Source organism: Panthera leo, chromosome D2 (assembly GCF_018350215.1).
Source record: "Panthera leo isolate Ple1 chromosome D2, P.leo_Ple1_pat1.1, whole genome shotgun sequence".
Classification (NCBI taxonomy): Eukaryota; Metazoa; Chordata; class Mammalia; order Carnivora; family Felidae; genus Panthera; species Panthera leo.
The window spans coordinates 36,043,901-36,064,672 of record NC_056689.1 but is presented as its reverse complement, the minus strand read 5'-3'; the positions used below and the strand labels follow the sequence as shown (position 1 = coordinate 36,064,672).

General features: G+C 37.3%; 1 protein-coding gene and 1 non-coding gene across 18 annotated transcripts in view; both read right to left on the bottom strand.

Annotated features, from left to right (window-relative positions):
- Positions 1–20,772, bottom strand: part of LRMDA (leucine rich melanocyte differentiation associated) — a 1,023,531-nt gene that overhangs the window by 164,446 nt on the left and 838,313 nt on the right. The gene's annotated exons all lie outside the window — the stretch shown is intronic.
- LOC122202876 lies at positions 8,925–9,030 on the bottom strand. The gene has a single exon (XR_006194931.1). It is a non-coding gene; the product is annotated as a U6 spliceosomal RNA (small nuclear RNA).

The window sequence follows — 20,772 nt, the reverse complement described above, 5'->3', positions numbered from 1 at the left end:
GTAACCAGATGACTTACTCAAGTAACCAAAGGGAGTAGCAAGCTCTGGGCACCAACTGAAATTTACTCAGAAGCAAAGGAGTATCTAGCCCTACAGAGTGAATTTAGAAAGGCAGTTGTGAGGAAAAATAAATTTGTGCTAACCCTACCATGTAACACTAAACATTTTGTTAAGAGCAGCACTGGCTTCCTGTAAAGTATCTGAAGTCCATCCTGTTATTTTGTGATGCAGAACCCCACTGCAAGGAGGAGAAAGGCAAGCACCGCCTTGCATTTTCATGGCACTTCCAAGTTCAGCATCTCAACTGACACTCCCAACCCTACGAGGCAGCTGGGTAGGTATAACTGTTTCCATTTTACAGATGGAAAAACTGAGGACCAAATCCAGGACTTGATTTAGCTAATGCCTAAAAGCTTGAGACTGACAGCTCTAGCTTTAAGAACTCTCATCATCCAAACCCCTTGTTCAGGGTTTTTTCCAAACATATATGCTGTTTTCTTTGAAGGACAAGATAAGAGATCACTTAAAAAACCTAGAATCCATTTCTCTTACATGATTGGAATAATTTCTCAGTGAATAAGACTGAAATAATTGTAGCTGTTAGTGATTTTTTACACTTTGAAATAAAGTCAAGAGCAGCAGAAAACAATATGACCCCAGGCAGAGTAGATTAAAGCCTTTTTCCAAACCCAGGCTGGTTGCTCTTTATAGCTGGGTGGATTTTGTTTTTCTCCCCTTAAATAATTTTAGGTGGTAGTATATGTGCAGGCGGGGGGGGGGGGGGGTTGATTACACTAAAACAAAATCCTGTGTACAAGCATCTCTTCTGGTATAAATCACAAGGCCAATTATCATTTTTTTTCTTCTTTTTTCCCCCCCCACTGGCACAAAATCTAAGAAAAGCATCAAGGGACAAATGATTTGCAGTCTATTTAACATCATGGTTATTTTTATGAGACCTCATTATTGCTCTTTACCCTAAATTATAGGTACATTCTTGGCTCCATTTCCCCCTCTTGTGCAAGCCCCAGAAGAGTGTGTTTTCTTTTCTATATTTCTAAATGATCTTCAATACTTCATCAATCAGACATTCAACAACTCATAGGTGATGTGTTGGACCAAAGCTAAGATCTGTGAAAAACAGTAGTTACTGCCAGAACTTTGTGCCTATCTTATGCCAGTGGAGATATTTCCAACCCTGTTTTTACTAAACATTCCTTGAAGGGGAAGACTCTCCCTTTACATGTCCTAATCCAGTTTCTAGGAAATGAAAAAGTGTTGTTGAGTTGAATTAACTACAACCCTAAAAAGATGGTCATGTTGCCATTATCTTTTTTTAAGACAAAGCACACTGAACCTCCAAAAGGTGAAATGGCCTTCCCAAAGTCATAGAGATAGCTAAGACAAAGTCAGAACTTGAATCCAGACACCCTGAATTCCAGTGTCTGTGTGCTGATATTACAAGCCCTATCTTTGGGAACTCCTTCCATAGAATGTTCCCTATAAGCTCAATGCAACATAGCTATGGTCATTTTGTTTACTTAACCCAATGAATAAAAAACTTCTGTTTTTAAGAAACAGAACTGAAACTTTGTTCATGGGGAAAAGTTGTTTATACCAACAAATGAATAATAAAGAGAGAGGGGAGAGGGAAAATAAGGAACAAATGAAAAAAGGAAGGAAGGAAGGAAGGAAGGAAGGAAGGAAGGAAGGAAGGAAGGAAAAGACAAAGAAAGAAAAAGGGGGGTGGTAGAGATAAAGAGTAAGCAAAACCATTCCATGTCATCAAGTCATGTTATCAAACTGAGTTTCAACCTGCCTTGCCAGTTTTACTCACCACCACTACTCCTTACTCATCCTATGCTCCCATTAAACTGGTCTAAACTGGCTATGCTGAGGATAAAGAACAAAAAAAAAATTGTATATTGATCTTCTATCCTGCAACCTGCTAAATTCACTTATTACCTCTAGCGCTTATCATAAATTCTACTGTATTTTCAATATAAATGATCATTTCATCTATGAACAAAGACAGTTTTTTATTTTTCCTTCCCAGCCTAGATGCCTTTTCTTTCTTTCTTTCTTTCTTTTTTCTTGCCTTATTACACTAAAACCTTCAGTGCAATGCCAAGAAGTAGCAAACGTGTAGTTGTACATTTTTTTTAACAACAAAAATGATTATTTTTCAGGCATTGGGTAAAGCCCAGGTAAGTTAAAGGTGAGTAAGAATCAGTCCCAAACTTAAGGATATCATGACCTGGGGGAAAACCTCTTTTTACTGGTAGGAGAGACAACCAAATAAAGCTGGAAAGATAAACCAGGACAGGTCCTTGAACAATAAAAGTGACAACAGCAGCAAAAGGAGCCTTAATATTTATAGAAGGATTGATATGGGCTAGGCCCTGTTCAAAATTTCTAATATGTATTAACTCATTTGACTCGTCCATCTTATCTCCATTTTATAGGTAGGGAATAAGAGACACACACTATCTCCATTTTATAGGTAGGGAATAAGAGAAGATAAGTGACCTATGTCCTCAGAGCCAGTGTTCTTAAGTGCTAGACTAAATTGCCTTTGGTTATCATGTCTTCATTAACAGGTATTGAGTATCCACTCTTTGCTAATTACTATGTCACTTTCAATTACTTTAATTATCACAATAATCTTGTTTTATAAAGGAAGGAATTGAAGTTCAGAGACTTTAAGTGACCTGTCCAAGGTCACCCCACTAGCACAAGACTCAAACCTTGGTGTTCTGACTCTAAATTCAATATCCTTTCCACTACCCTCTGATTCCTCTTCAAATAGCTAAAATTTATATAGTACTTTGCAGCTTACAAAACTCATGACCACATTTATGCCTTAAATGGCACTTAAAGGAATTGAGATTTTATTCACTAAGCAAAGGAGAACCTTGGTCAGTTTTTCAGAGAAAGGAAAATGTAAAAGAGAAAAAAGGTATTTCTGGAAGGCTAGGGCAGCATTGTGCTAGATAGATTTGCGAGGGCAAGTGTATAAGCAAAGGTGTCAGGAGATGCTGTAAGTCTCAAGAGGATCCACACTCACCTCTGAACCTATGAGTCGTTCCCTCCAAACTCACTTTGCCAGTCAAGAGAAGTCCTGTTTTAAATAATGTTCCTGGAGGGAACTCTCTGAAGAGCAGAGATAATAAAAGTATTTCTTATGTCACTTCTTCCTGCATTTAACTTTCAGGAATATTTTTGTTAACTGAGAAGAGCACACCAAGGAACCATTATCACTGATACAAGGAGAAAACGGACGGTAGATTTCCTCAGCCACGTCCTGTCAGTGTCAACAATTTAACTAAACATATAATAGTCATAACCTCATCAGTGTTAAATTTTCTAGGTTTCTGGCACATATCTCTTCATCTCCCTCATTAAGTTTATAGAGTGTTCTTTGGTACATTTGCTCAGTATTAGGATTTCAGTTTCAACTGGCACATATTAGAATCAGACAGAGGAATGATTTTTTCTGCCTTAAGTAGTTAGCAGAATATAAGAACATATGAAATGGACCAATGCCCAAAGCCAGGTACTTGGCAAATAATAGCAAATGGATTTGACCCCATCCATCACGATCTTGCCCCATTCGCCAGGGGTGGGTCTAACACAGGGAGGCCAACCAAGCCCAAGATATGAACAGTTACTTTGTTTTCATTATCTTCCTTGCTGCATGCCATGCACACTATTCCTTGCTCAGGGACTGCCCTCATTTGGAAACGGAGTCTGGAGATCCTCATGATTACACTCCCACCTGGATGGTTACTCCAAACAAACTTCCAAACCCTAATCTATCCCAATCCCCCTTCCTTTTAGCCTAATTTTAACATGTTAACATTCTGTGCTCAACGAGGGCAGATACAAATGATTGCTAGGATTTCATTCAGGCAAATATTTAAGTGATAGCAAGCTTGAGGTGATTTTATTTCCACGGGTATCTGCATTTTAAAAAGCAGTACCCAGAGTCAGGAATGCCTTAGCCTATAGATAGATGAAGTTCAACTGTAAAGATGGGGCACCATGGAGTTTCAGGGTGGCAGTTCTTCCAGCATCCATCAAAAATGCCCTGGCAGGACCAGCTAAACCCCTATCAGCATACTTTTACCTCAAGTTTCCATCTGTCATGTAGGGATATAACCCTGACCTCACAGGATTATTATAATATAGGGACATAGTATGACCTCACAAGATTCTTGTAGGGATAAAACAACGTGGCTAGTAATTGGCCAATTGGTTTATAGCTCAGAAAACTATCAATTACTATGCAGAAGTGAGAGGTTTCTAGTGACTTCTGAGTTTTGCCTTTTTTATAGGGAACCCACTTATCTACCTCCATTGGGGTCTAAAGAGATGAGAAATTTCCTGTGTAGTGAAACTATTTCAGTCATGTAGGATTCTAACTTCCACCTCCACTACTTGTCAGGCTCAACTACAGATTAGTTATCCTAGCTCTAGTTTCTCAACCACCCACAAAAATATAGCCCCTATTTCTTGGATGGGCTGAAGAGAAACCACTTTTACCAATAGCAGCAGAGGTCATTTGGTACCTACTCACAAAGTTGTCATACCAATACCGTGTAACCCAATAACTGAGTCAAGAACGTGCTTCAAGAAGAAAGGTAAAACTTGTCACTATTTCACTTTGAATAAGACCTCCACTCCCAACCATAGGAAATCTTTATTTATTTATCTATTTTTATCTAAAGTGGGTTTCATAGCCCTTCAAAGGCTGCTGTCTTCCTCTCAGGATATTAAGGCATAGTCTATACTTTCTTTCACTACTTTGCATTCTTAGTGTCCTTAGAATATTAGAAGTCTACTTGACTATACAAGTAAATAAATTCTAGATATTTGGTGAACATTAAATTATGGGGAAATGAGGATTTCATAAGTTCTGATCAAAGTGTCACAGAAGGATTGATAGTACTGAAGAATATCCTGGGACATTCACTTTATTTTACAGAGTGGGGAACTAAGGCCCTACCTTAAAGCTAAATGCTGGAGTTATGAGGCAAATCTGAAATGCCAATCTGTAGATGGTGTATCTACTCTACCATATAGTGCCCATTCCCCTCTGTTGTGCATGCCATCAGCACTAATGCAATCAGGAAGTGCCCTTTCTTATAACTACCTTGTCTTGTCATTGTTCCCTAGGAAATAATAAATGTCTCATATCCCACCCATATGTTAGTCTTCTTCCTCCTTTCCCATGGTTTTCTCATATTTCCTCCTCAGGTTTCATGTCAGTTCTGTGAACTAACAGGCCTTTAACTCAACACTTTTGCAATGACCAATCGAATTGATGAGTAAATGGCTGCTCAAGTACCTGTCACCAACACTGCTGTGGTCTGTTAGTGGAGATGCCAATGTTCTCTGTCATAAGATACAACCACACAATGACACTGGGGAAAATGGGGGTGTGGAGAACAGCTCTATGAGCCATCTTCAGGGTGTTCTATGGCCTACAGCCAGTGTGCATGGGCTGAGAGAGGAGAGAGAAGGGACCTCACCATGGGGATGGGAAGAATGCTGCCCTTTGACAATGCATCTCTGCGGTGGTGAGGCTGATGACAGCACACAGAGCATACAACTCTGGCTAGATACCAAACATCTGGGCTCGAAACCAAGCAACGAAGTTGTTCAAATCAAAGAAAACCTAATCAACAAATATTTTCAATGCCTACTATGCGCATTCAGACAGCTGTGGTTAGAATGGATGACATTTGAGTCTTACTCAAGTCCCCAAAATTCCACTGCTCTCTGTTCCAGATGCCTGATCTTATATTAATCAAATATTCATGTTTTGAATTGAGCATCTGTTGGCATATGTTGATGTACAGACAAAACCAAAAGTAATGAATTATTTCTCCAGTACATTAATGGTACTCTTTTCAAGCTCCCTAGAGTGAGGCTGGGGACAGCTTACCTCAAGCCACCAGCCATTTCTAAGATATCTGTCCCTCTTGCTAATGCCTGCTCTATCAGAATGCAGAGAAGTTAGGAGGGCCATGCTCCCTCCCATAGCTCCAGGGAGATATTCAGGTGAGGACACCACCAGAGGCAACAACTTTCTGAAATCACTGGTTGCCCCTAGGCTCCAAAGCACTCAATGCCAGGAGGGAACCCTGTGCATAATTTGGCATCTGTGGTGCTCCGAGAACAAAGGATATAATATCTCTTTGTTTCTGGACATCCTAAAGTTAAAATGACACCTTGGCTCACAATTATGATTCTGCATTCTTTTATAAATCATGTTTTTTTCTAAAAGAACTTAAGCGGGTGAATGAACATCCAGTTGCCTCTTTTCTGGCATTTCTCCTATGAGGAATGCCAGGGCCTTTACTAATATTACCACCAAGTATTGCAGTCATGAAATGAATAAAGTCAAGGGATTTGCTTTTAGCTCGCTTTAGGCCATTTACTGTTTTCATTCTTCAATAAGAAGAAACAGCCACTGAGGTGAAGATGGGAAGACCTCTCCATATGTGATGGTGGTCTCTGATTTTTCAATGTCCGCTAGCTGTTGTCAAATAGGCTTTGTACACACTTCAGTTAATACAATCACACTTGTCTTCCTGGTTTGACAATGACTTCTAAGCTCCTCAGAGTTATCAGGTTCTTCCAGAGGCCTCCCTGTCCCCCGCCCCCACCATGGCAATATGACACTGAGGACAAGGACCTGCACAATAATTATGACAAGGAGTTTCTGAACAAAGAAGGAAGGAACCACTAAAGCCAGGCTTGCTCACAGCATTCCCAAAGGAAATTAGAGGTGATAGAATCACCCTGATTCTATCTGCACCCTGAGCTTTGTGACTCCCTTCTTAAAGGTATGAAATCAAAAACTCTATTGGTCACTTCCCTTTTAAACTTACCCTGAACACTGAGCTACTCAAGAAAAGTACATTAAAAAGTGCTTTTCTCAAGTACTTCAGCTTTAAACCTCTGTTCCTTCCCTCAGTACATGAATAAGTGGGGACAACCCATAGGAAAACTGAAAATTCCCATATCCAGGGACTATGCTGTTCTAGACAGTACTGTGGATGAATTAGAAAAAAGATGCCCCATTGGGTGGATGCACCTACTGACACATAGCTTGATGAGTGGAGCCTGAGTCAGATTTTGATTCTGCTGACTCACCTCCTTGATTTATGGAAATCTGGTAGTGCTTTCTCACCCTTAAACCCAAAATCTAAATCAGACTCTAAGTGGTCTATCTCCTCTCTTCTGAGCTCTGCCTGATCCTCCTTACTATATAAAATCCCCCAGGCTCTATTCAAGAAGACAGCTTCCAAAACAGCTTCATCAACAACAAAAGTTCCAACTTAAAAGTCCAAACTCCTTTTATAATCTCAACCCCATTCTGAGCCCAAGTAATAACCTCAGAGAGGAGAAAGTGTTTGGGAGAAGGGTGGAGAGTATCCATACCTCCTCTTGCCTCTCACTACACTAACTTTGTTGCTTGCACTCTCAACCTTGTTCTACCTTTCTTCTATGTCACTCTTTACTACACTAGTTCTCCACTAACTCAACTTTTCTGTTACCAACTTTGCTTGTCTGCCCCCAAATGGAAAGACAAAATTCCAAAGCCACAGTGCTTATACTCTCCCCATGCCAACTCCTCTGCGGAATTTTGTAACCCAAAGATGACCCTAGCCTACATGCTGGAATGTCTTTACCGTCGAAGAACTATTTCTGCAAAAAATTTTGATGTTGTCATTTTCATTTAAAAAAAAAGATGATAAAACACACACACAAGCCATTATTAGTAAAATGCCTGCAGATGATGGAGAGGAATGCATATCAATATATACACATGCATATAGATGAACGAGTGAGCACATGTGTATATGCCTACCCATGGAGGCCAAGATGAACCTTTCAACTGAAGAGCGTGATTAAATACTAAGGAAAATGACAGGAATCAAAAGTGATTTCAAATTTCTTCGAGCTTTTCCCTCCACTACTCACTCCAGAGTAAAAAAGAAAAGAGGAAAAGAAAAAGAAAAAGAAAAAATGAAAGTTTTCTCAGAATTCCATTTAAATTTGATACCTAAATTAGCTTCAAAAAGCAGTCACATGGGTGGCAGATATGCAGGGGTTACTAAGCAGAGGTCTCATTGTGGTATGAGAATGATTGCTAGCTAGTAAGGGGGATTTTCTAGTCCTCTTCTGGTATTGCTTAGCTAAATAAACTCTGACACCTCTGCCCCTCAGTGCTTGATATCTTAGATTCTTTCCAGTGTTTACTAGTGTTCTGTGGTTATATTACTTAAAAGTTATGTGGATATTTAGAATAATGACTACCATGTCCATGATAACCACCATGCCACCACCCTTATCCTGACTTCTTTTCTTTCTAGAACAATTTAAAGTTGCCCAGTTACACCTGTACCTTAAGAGATGAACAAAAAATTGATTTCTCCTGTTTGCAAGGAAGAATAGAGATAGAGTTTTTAGTGACTTAGCCAATATATGTGGGTGGTACTGATTTCAAACTTCACAAATGCCAAAGAGCCCAGTGCAAGACTGTCTCAAACTCTACTGATGGAAGACCCTTCTAATTGGGTTTCCACAGTAGCTGTCAAGGGTAATAATGGAAATTCCAAGAAAAACTTGATCTTCAGAGAGCTTGGGCTCTGCTTATGGTCCTGAGTTTGAGCCAGGAGCAGACTTTTCAAATGCTATTCCAAATATTCCCTAACCTAACAATTTGGGATGACATTCAGTGCTAACTCAGTGTGTCTTACATTTCATGACAAGCATGCATGCAACTGTTTATACTGCATATAATTTATGACGTTGGACATGTCATTCTTTCCTCTACACAAAAAATTAAAGTCAGCTTCTCAACCCAAAGATATCTTGGATAAGAAGAAGGTCTACCTTTTTTTTTTTTTTTTTACATAGAATGTTTCATGAATTTGCATGCCATCCTTGCACAGGAGCCATGCTAATCTTCTCTGTATAGTCCTATTTTAGGATATATGCTGCTGAAGCAAGCATGAGGTCTATTTGAGAGACAGAATGATAAGTGGTAAAAATCACAGGTTTTGGAATCACACAGAGCAGCAATAACTTTAAATATCTACATTAAGAGAGGGTAGCACCTGAGAATACCCAGACATGTTTTGTTTGTATTATTCTTCCCCTACCCCATTGGATACAGTTGTTGGCACATAGATATACTCAATAAATATTTATTGAACTAAATTAATTCATTCTCATATTGAACAAATTTACTTTCACTTAAAGGAGACTCCATAATCTTTAAGTAATCTGATACTGTGCTCTTTGCTATTTCTTTAAGGTAGAGTTCTGGGTTTGAGATATTGATGTCTTCATCCCACTTCATCCATAAAGCTTCCCTGACAACCTCAGTCTCCCCTACTCTCTTTTTTTCTGACTCCCTGTTATATTCATTCCAGGTTCCACTCACTTTGGCACATACATGATACCTTATCTTGCCATGTAAAATGTGTTTCATAAACACATCATCCTTCCTAAGAGCCTGTAAGTTCTTCAAGGGCAAAGGCCATGTTTGACATTTATTTTGTATGTCCCACAGCACACAACATAATATAGAGCCTGTAGCAGGCTCTGAACAAGTACCTGTTAAATTGAGTTGCATTTTAAGGACAGCATTCCATCGCCAGTGATGATTTTTGTTTAGAGAATTATCAAAAGGCTGTATTCACCACTCATTTCACCCAAATTAAGCCCATGGGTCTGTACACTTGAAGTGCTAGTTGGGAAGCAGAGGCTCAGAAAGCAGCTGCTTACTTTCAACAAAGAAGAGGTTGCATTTCAGCAACGGACTGCAGAATTTCACCTATTTGTCACTAGTGACTCCTGGCCAAACCCTTTGGTGTTATCAGGAATAAAAAGTAACCAAGAGACATGTCAAATATCAATTTCCAATTACTTTTCTGTAACACATTTCAGCCACTTGGGAAAACTCCCAAGAGATCTGTTGCCCCTTATCAGCTAAGATCAGGCTTACCTTTCAAACAGGTAACACTCGGCAGCACCCTGTACAGCCTCAATATTATAATGTCCTTCTCGGACACTCAGATTCTCTTGTGAAGTCTTCAATATTGGCTTACACTGTCACCGGAGATCTGGCCCAAATGCGGAAGGCCCCTGATATTATACCCTGAACCACAGGCACTGGAGTGAGATGAGAATAACTCTAACACCTGTGGTGAACTACTGTCACTAAGGTTACTAAAGCTTAATTTGCATCCAGATGTTGAATGTGGGGCACAAAGACTCATGCAGGACTTTTGCACTGTCAACTCCAGCCAAAGGGGAAAGAAATAAGAGTCTCTAAAGTCTTAACTTTGATACTCAAAACACAGAACAGCATTTCTACCCTCCAGATCACAGAAAGCGGGCTGCAAACTAATTGAAAAAATCTTTGGTATTAGGGATGTTAAAACTGAGGATCTGCAAAAAACCAGAAATCACATGTCCCCTTTATTACAAAGTAATGGGAAAGAATTTGGAAAAACCAGGAAACATCTCTGGGTTCATAAATCAGCCCAGTTGGAGGAAAACGCAAATGGCCAGCACCTGGAATGGGCCTTCATCTGGAGCGGGACAGCAGTCTAGGCTGTGCACTGTGATTAATGGCTTGAGTGAAAGGTCTCAGTTGAGGCTGAACAATTAACTTGTTCTCTCCACATCTCAGAACTCTCCACAGCATAACTATGTCTTCCCTGATTGTGCATATTTCCTAAAATGCAAGCCAGTCTGGGAAGCTTCGAACATGTCATCAGACTGTTTCTGACAGTCGGGAGAGCCCTGGTGTTTGACAGGACTACTTTCATCAAATCGTCTGTGTTGACTCTGCATGCATGTCTCAACCTTTCAGTTCTTTTTCAAGCTTAAGAACCATCTAAAATGAGGCAATAGCATTGGCCTCGATCTGTCGAAGAAAAAAAAAAAAAAGTCCACAGCTCAGAGGATTGCAAATGGACAGCATATGGCCTGGCTTGTTTCTGGTCATTCCCAAAAAAGTTCTTAGGGAATTGAATGTCCGTGAGATTAATGGTTCCCTCCTGTCCTGTCTTTATCCTTTGGAATAGGTTTCTCTAATCTCTTTCAGACCCTCTAAAGCATTTACATCAAACCAATCATTCCTCCTAAATCTACAACCAAGACTCTGATAAGACCTACCAGAACCTAAGGAACTCTCCAAAGCTTCTTCCCTTTCTCCTAGAAGTCAATTTTTAGATGGGAAAGAGGTACCCCCAGAACCTCATTTTGCAAGTAGAAGTACCCAAGGAATCTGTTTTCCTCGTTTCCAAGTTGTAATCAATTCTGCCTCATCTTCTTTTGTGACAAATGGATATACCAAAAGTGGATATCGTCCCACACATAGCAGGCCCCACACAATTACTTTTTTCAGTGAAGGCATCCTGTCTCCAGAAACATCAAAAACAACAATAGTATCAACATGGATAATGATAATGATGATAATAATAATAATAATAATAATAATAATAATAATAGAAGCAGCAGCAACACCAACAATAAAATGTATGTAAGTATTTACTATGGGCCAGGAACTCTTTGAAATACTTCATTTATATCAACTCATATGATCCTCAGAAAAACACTGCTAAGATAAGTGTTACTGTTAGACCCATTTTACAGAGTTAGAAGAGTCGAGTAACTTGCTAAAGGCCAAAAAGCCAGTAAGTGGCAAATCTAAGATAGAAACACAGGTCTCAGACTTAAGTTTTTCATACTATCCTATAAGATCCTATACTGCAGCTAGGCTCTCTAGAGGTATTGGGCCCCACCCACGATTGCTGATGAGATTAGAGAAGCAACCCTTCTAGCATAGCACCCACTTAGGCATCAGGCTTGGTGAGTCCTGTTTCTGCTACCCCATGTGTAACCTCAAATGAGTTTGCGCCTCTGAGCCTTAGCTGTCCTCATCTGTAAAATCACTGATACTAAACCTGTCTTATAAAGTTTTTGTAAGAATTGGTGAGATAATGCATATGCAGGACCCAGCACAGTGCCTATAACTGGTAGTTGCTTAATAATCATAGCTATGGTTATTACTAATCCGATTAGCTAATACTAACTAAAGCAACTGAAGAAGATGAGGCAGAAATGATCACAACTTGGAATGTAGATATGAAAAGGCAGACCAGTGTGGGGACCTCTAAGAGACTAGAATACTCAGATACTAAAAAGTACTTGTGAGAGATAGCCACCTTCCTGGTCTGACCCAATCTACAAAGCCTGTAGGTTAGCTTACCTCCATGCAAGTAAAAAAAATCTAATTTTAAAAATTTGCTACATTGAGGAAAAACAAAAAGATGTCCAGACTGGGAGAATTCAAATATTCTCCCTGAAATTCCTGGTGAAAAAGCAAGACAGTGAGGCATCCTTCACAGCCTCATGTGGCTGCTCCAGCATTGAGCTTGGAGTTGCATCCTTCATTCTGCATTTCCTACATGCTCTTGCCGACCCCTGACACATCACATTCTTTGCATCAATAAGGACTGCTGCCAGAACACACTAAATTGCCTTTGACTACATTTAACTGATCTAGTATTTTTTTATGATTCTTTCTTGTTGTACCATTTTTCACTTTTGACTTTATAATTCTCTGCTGACTTTAAATAAAGCATTGCCAGACTACCCAAGGTGGTTTTTAATAGAGATTTAGGGGTGAGGTGGTGCTGTGGTTTGGATTCAGATTCTACTCCAGCAACAAGGGGAAATTAACTAGATGGTTTCATCTCAAGTGCCCATTTATACTCGGAATGGACAGAGAGTTTATCTTCTTCCAAGTCTTGTAATCATGACACTACAAAGTGATTTTCAAGAAATTAAAAATTAGGTAGCAATAGCTTCTCCACCACAAAACCACTACACAGTGTCCCTGTAAGCCCAGATGAGTGGGATATACAAAGACAGCAGGGAATCACTTGCTGAATGCCAGGGAAGCAGGGAGGAATTTAACCACACTCTGTCCTATGCCAAAGACAATGCTTGTTCTTCTCTAAGTTGGGGAACTCAAATGACCCTACACCAGCTATGTCAGCCTGCCTCCAGAGCTTTCTCCCTCCTCTGTGCTGTCCTCAGTCCCCCCTGTCCCATTCTGCCCACAAGAAACACTGAAAGCCAGCTGGCCCTTAATCACTGGGAAAGGTGATCTGACTAGCAAAGAAACTGAGTCAGATAAGCAATCCCCAACATTAACCTTTCTTTTTTAGAGAAGAATAAGTTAACTATATCTTGAAAATTTTAAATTGGTAATTTCAGTACAATTTTGGCTTTGTCTTGCTTTTCGTTATCATGCAATGCTTGCTTCATTACAAAGGAATAGATATAACACATGTAAAGCATTCAGAACAAAAGTTTTTTAAATATCTGTGTACCCATCACCAAGTTTACAAATAAATCTCTTTAGCTGTTCCTCTCAAATTAGATTTATTTGCCTCCACTTACCAACAGTGGTAAATGCAACCCTGAACTTTGAGTTTTTCATTCCATGGTTTTGCCACCTATGAAAAGACCCTTTTAAAATAGTGTTTTAATAGACATTTTTAAATGTCTACCTGGAAGTAGGTCCTCACTCACTGAGTTTCTTTTCTCCCCATTTTATAGATTCATTCATGTTCAGTGTTACCCAACTTACTAAAAAAACTATTTGGTTGATTTTAATTTTTCAGTCTATTTTGTTTTCTTTTGTTTTGCCATTACAGACAATGGTATGAATATAGTTCATATTGATCTGAATGTGTTCAGTAGATTGTACTGGGTTAGTCTCCTAGGAAAAGAATTGCCAAATCTTAGGGTTTGCATATATTCAAATTCACGAGATAATAACAAATTTTGTTGCACAGTAGATATGCTAATTCATACTTCCACCAAAATAGCTTTTGAGTTTCCTTTGCTCTATAGCTTTGCCAGCACTTAGTATAGCCAGATTTTTAAATTTTGCTGAGCCAGTAAGTACAAAATGTATCTAGGGGTTTTACTGATATTTCCATATTTAATTTTTTTATAGATAATCACTGAGCGATTTTTAAATATATTGGAAAGAAATTCTTCATTCAAAATAACCATGAAATGCAGTGTTTAAATAGAGTAGGTGTGATTCTATGCCTACACAGAAAGATACCATGTACATAGACATATAAGAATTAATATGCCTATTTCTCTATTTGCTACCACACTTATATTTCCAGCAGGAGTGGCAAGTTAGAGCCCAAAGGCCAAATCTGGCCCACTGCCTGCTCTTGTTAATATTTTTTTATGGGAACATAGCCATGCTTATTTACTTATGTATTACCTATGAATACTTTCATGCTACAATGACAGAGTTAAGTAGTCACAACAAAGACCACCTGGCCTGCAGAGCCTAAAATACTTACTATCTCGCCCTTTACAGTAAAAGTTTACTGACCTATGTCTTAGAGCATCTCTACTTGTAAGCATAGAACCTCATATTCAACATGTTTGCTCCAATCTGTTCCTCCCCAAATGCCATTCCTCATAAAATGGCTTTACCTTTCACAGTGATTCAGGCTAAAAACCTGATAGTCATCTCCTACTCTTCCCTCCCATTTACCACTTATAACCAATTGATGAATACCAACCAAGTATACAATCTTCTCTACACCCATGGCCAGGCCTTTGTTCAAGCCTTACATTGACATAGGCAACCTTTCACCCAATGACCCAGTCCTTGGTTTCCCCAAGTTTCACAGCACTTGTAACATTTTACCTCATTTACTTGTTTGACTTTCTGTCTGTTATCTCCACCTCAAATGTAAATTTTTTTAAGAGGAGCGCAGAGAGGACTTGGGAAAAAAGGTTCTTTGTTAGTATCATTTAATGTAGTGGTCATCAAAGTGTTGTATGTGGAAGAATTATCGGAAGAGCTCATTAAAAATAACAGATGCCAGGGTGTCACCCCAGACCCACTGAATCAGAATCCCTGGAAGTAGGTCCTCAAGCATCTTTGCCTGATGGATGTTCCCGGGAAATTCTTATGTAGGCTTGAGAAGCACATACGTAATCGAAGCTTCCTGAATAACACACCCTCTTTGTTCTATCCCACTCTACCACACTGTCCGTGATGGGTAGCTAACACTACATAAAATTCCCCCACCCCTTTGCTTGGATACCATAGGTTCCCTAAGTTTCTCTACCCTCCTTCAGTGGCCCAGAAGAATCCTGATTTGAGAAGATAATTTTTTCCCTTTACTTAGGGCTGAATTCTGATATTCAATCTCTGTTTTTCATTGCATTGAGTGTATTCCTGGTTAATGATAGGGTCTACCCCCTACAGTGAGCAACTTCACTGCTCAGCATATAAAAAAAAATAAGAATCTCCTGTTGTAACTTAGTACTGCTTCCTTGTATATACCATACTGCCTAGTACCTGCCTGAGGGAAAAGGCATGTAAACATTTGTACAATGTATATAAGAATTTTTTTTTTTTTAATTTTTACTACCCTCTTCATTTTCAACATATTACAGATCATTTAATATGTAAAAAACAAATGTTAATAGAAGGGTTAGACCAACGACAATACCAATAAGATGCTGTTAGTATTTATTAGAGATTTTTCTTATTAGACTTAATTTTTTCCTAAATTGCATGTGACCCATTATCATTATGCTTGGTGGATAATATAACAAAACAAAATTACCAGTCCATTTTACTCAAGGAGAAAGCCTAAGCTTCCTTGGGTTTTATAACACCAAGCATAGCACAAATTTAAGAAATTTTTCCAGTGCTGCACTCAGTGATTTTTAGGGGTCTATTTTCCCCAGAGGCATGTAAGTACTAAAATTGCATTGGATTGCGTTTTGCTCTCAGCGGGTGAGAAAGTGCATAGTCAATGGGTTATTTGCCATTCTTTATTTCCATTTTATGCAGTCACACGGAGGTATCTCTCAGGTGGTTGTTGAAGTTTACTAGACACTCAGGAGCCATCTTGTGCTTTCTCTAAATGACATTTATAATCTATAACCAAAGGGGTTGTCTATGAAGCCATTGGTGCAGTATACCTAAACTCTGCTTATGTTAATTCAGGTTACAGAGATCAGATCTTTTGCTATGAGGTTCCAATAGGTGGGAAATTGCATCATGTATCTAAACAATATCTATAGGTCTATGAACAGACATACAAGGTGTGATTTTGGTGCTGATAAAGACAGAATATCTGAAATCAGTATATAGGGGGATAAAGGCTTTCAGAACATGCAGATTAATTAATAACAAAGGGGCTATGCAAAAATCACACAAGTGATCTTGCTATACCATTATGTATCTGTAATAAAAGCACTAAATTCTGTAAATGCAGTATAAGTCTGCCTTCTTTCAACTGGATATCTCCAATTAACCATCATTTTTGTGCTTCACCAGTGCTCTGATAATTGATGCTCTTAACAGAATTCCTGAAATACTGAAGAAGCCAGAAGTGCTTTCTTGAATCATCAAGAAAAATTAAAATTCATTCAGTGTAGTTCTATTGTTAAGCGTATTTTATTGGGGGGGGGGGGGGCAGCATGGAACAGAGGGAAGAACACAGACCTCAGTGTGAGACCTGGTTTTGAACCTCACAAAGGATACTTATTAGCCCTGGGATCTTGGGTAAACTACATAATATCTCTCTAAGCTTCAATTTCCTCATATATAAAATGGGGATAATATCCAGCTTCAGAAGATACCCAAGATTAAACGAAACCACGAACATATGTAAAATACCAGCACAGTACCTGGCTCTAAAGAAATCACTCAATAAATAGTACTATTATTAATGCTGATGTCTTCCTTCCCATTTTCAGTGAGCAATGCAATATATGCATGTGCCTCTTTCCTTTTTTCTATCTTTTTATTTACCAGAATATTTCATTCATATGAATATCCCATCCTGCAACGGTGACAGAGTATAGAAAGTCTACTATGGATTCTCAGCACTGGGTTATTTAAATTTGAAGAAACAAAGGACGTTTTCAAAGAAACTAGTATTTTTTTTATCATGGTCCTTGGGTAAACAAAGTTTCAAAGTCTCCACGATGGTTCCAAATCACCCAAAGCTTCTACCCTCTTCAGATCTTTTATTATTTTTACTAACACTATTTTGTAAACAATATACTAGCATATTTTAATAAAAATTCAGATATTGAGAAAGCTAATCCTTGTGACCCTTCTTCTACTCTTTGTCACACCACTCTGGGTATTCCCTGAAAGTAACCATTTTAGGGGTTTTATGACCATCTTTCCAAAATTGTTTCTATGCATTTGTACCCACACACGTGTTTCTGTGTGTGCATGCAAGAGATTTTGTGGTTTTAAATACATAAATACATAGTGCACAAATGTTTTATACTCAAATGTTTTTGCTCAAAAATATGTTCTGAAGTCATTCTGTGTTGGTATCTTATTTACCTTACCTTATTTTTAATTTACCTTAATTTTTTAAAAACTGCCCTATAGCAATCAATACCATTTTAACCATTCCTTTCCTGATAGGTGTATAATTTCTCTTTTCATTCTTTTTTACTACAAGAAAAACATTGCAATGAACATCATTCTGTATACTATCATTTGGACATGTATAATTGTTAGATTATAATTTATATGAATTTTATTTCAGCCTTTTAAAAAATCCTATTTATTTTGAATTATGGTTCAACATTTTAAAGTAAATACGAGAGTATAGTGAACAGTCTTTCTCCCACCCTAGTCTTCCCATGTACCTGGTTCTCCCCGTCCATAGGTAGGCAGTATTATGATCCATCTTTGAGAGTTTTTTTTTTAATATAGATTCTTATACATAAATAGCATTATGCTATATTGTTCTGAACTTTGCCTTTTCCCTTAATGATACATACTGCATAGACTCACATATAAGTATGTAAGAAGTCACACAATATTCTACAAGTTGAATGTACCATAATTTAATGATTTCTCAATTGATAGTTCTTTGGTTATTTCAGTGTTTAGCTAGAACATCTACTCTATAATAAATACTATTATATATATGTCATTTTACACATGCAAGCATTTCTAGGAGTACAATTGCTGATCTATTTTTATGCTAGTCTGTTAATCATTTTACTACTGATTTCCATGCACCCTTCATATATCAGAAATACACATAATCTATCATAGTGCGTGATAAGATCTCCAAATATTTTTCATGTTCACTGTCTTTTGATTTTGCTTACAGTCTTTACCTCCCCATGTAGAAAGTTTTGCAAAAAAAAAAAAAAATCAAGAGTATTTTTAATAAGTTACATTTTTAAATTTTTGTTTTTTAAAATTATAGCTTCAAAATTGAGTTCTCTGTTTTCTTTAAGCTCTTTCATGGTTTCTTCTTCTTTTCCATTTAGAATTTTAATCCATTTGTAATTAATCCAAGTATAAGGCATGAGATATGAATTTAATTTGTTTTCCAAATAGCTACACATTTGCCCCAAGAACATATATTGACTAATCCATCTCTTCCCTACCAGTCTGAGATACCACTTTATCAAGTACTAAGTCCCCACATATAACTGAATTCTCGATTTCTTATTCTATTCCATTAGTCTGTTTAGTGATCCATGTGTCAGTACCACATTGTTTTAATTACTGAGGTTTTATAATATATTTGATATCCAGTAGAGCTAATTTTTCATCATAATTCTTTTTCAGAATGATCCCAGCCATTATTCTTGTTTAGTTCTCCATCTGAACTTCAGATTCAATTTTTCTAGTTTAAAAGGAATAAAAAAAAAATCCCTGGTAATCATATAGTCTTATATGTTTTATGTTTTAACAACAAAAACAACCACATTGACATATTTATGGTTTTGAGTATTCATAGAAAATAATATGGGAGGTCTGTCCATATCTTCAAACATTCTTTTGCGTCCTTCTAGAAGGTTTTCAAGTTTTCTTAAGATATTGTATGTTTTTGTTTATGATTATAATATTCTCAATTTAATATCTTTTATGTTTCTTCTGTAAATGGCGTCTTTCATTCAAAATACTCTCCAAGTGGTTTTTGTTCTACTATTAAAAGGCTAGTGATTGTATATTAACTTTATGCTTTACTCCATCACTGAATTCTCTTATTAGTCTTTCAGTTGGTTCTCTTGAGTTTCTAACCGCCAAATCAAATAAAGTCATCTGTAAGCATGACAGTTTTGCAATACACTTTCCATTTTCATGCCTGTTGTTTCTTTCTCCTGTCTAATCACATTGGTATTTCCAGTATAACATTACATAATAGTGGTGGTAACAGATACTTATCTTGTCCTTACATTAATAAAACTACTTCTTAAGTTTGCCCATTAAGTTTGATATTGGCTTGTGGACTGAGATGATGTGTTTTATCACATTAAGGATGTATACATCCATTTTTATATGGTTTTCATCAAGAATGGTTATTAAATTTGTCAAAGTTCTTTCAGCATCTATGCAATTATGGTTTTCATCTTTAGATCTATTCAAAAGATTGAATAAATGGATATTTTAATATTGAAATTTCATTGGATATTTGGAATAAAGTTCAGTATGCCATGATGCTTTGCTCTGCTGTTTATGCTGGTGGATGTTGTTTATAATTATCTTATTTAGAATTTTTGTACCTATATTCATCGCTGAGATGAGTATGTAGTTATAGTCTCCATAATGCTTGTCAATTTTCTGTAAATATTTTATGTACTTCATAAAAAGAATTTAGAAGCACTTCTTTATCTATGCTCTCAAATAGTTTAAATAGCTTTGGAATCATCTCTGTGGTATGTACAAGCACCTTAGACCAACTCATACGAGTCAATTGTGCACACCTCTTCCCCACTCCACACTGAGTGAGGTCTTGGAGATGGCTTGGAATCAGTCATGGTGGGAATATTTATGCCAAAGAAATTGGCAAACACTATACATCAAGGTGTTTTTATTTTTTATCATAATTATCATCATCATCATCATCATTATGTGCATAGATGCAGTTGTTATACATTTATAAGAATCATCATCTTTCACCAAATCACCTTCTATTCTAAAGTTTGGTAAAATTTTCCTATAAAACCACCTGCACTGGACAGTTTTGTGTGGGATTGTGAGAGGTCTTTATGCACTTTCTTTATTTTCCTATGGAAATAAATATTTCAATTTTCTATCTCTTCTGGAGTCAGTTTAGGGAAATTTCATTTTTTAGAAAATTATCCACTTGATCTAGATTTTCAATATTTGCACAAAATTCAACAAAGTTGGTTCTTATGATTCTTTTCTGTGACTTTTCATTTTATGTTTTGTATATTTGTATTTTCTTTTAATTTTCCTTAATATGGATTTTTAAAAATCAGCTTCTGAATTAGTTATTATAGTGTTTTGTTTTATAATTTATTTATATCTTTTTTTAGTTTTAATAACTAATCCCTTCTGCTCTCCTTAGGTTTACTTAGCTGAGTGTTTGAGTCAGATGGTTCATTTATCTTTTGCATTCTTTTGTTTTTAATACATGTACTTAAAGACATGTTCTGTTTTCTTCTCAGAATGGCCTTAGATCTATTTCATAGTTTCTGACAGGTAATGGCTTCATTATCTCATATTTCTCTGGCTATTCTACAATTTGAGCTTGTATGTTATCTTTGACTTGAGATTTAAGAATATTAAAAATTTGAATGGAAGGGCTCTTTTCAGTATGATTTTATTATCAATTGTTAGTTTCATCACCTGGTGACCTCAGAGTTTTTATACTTCTTCTGCTT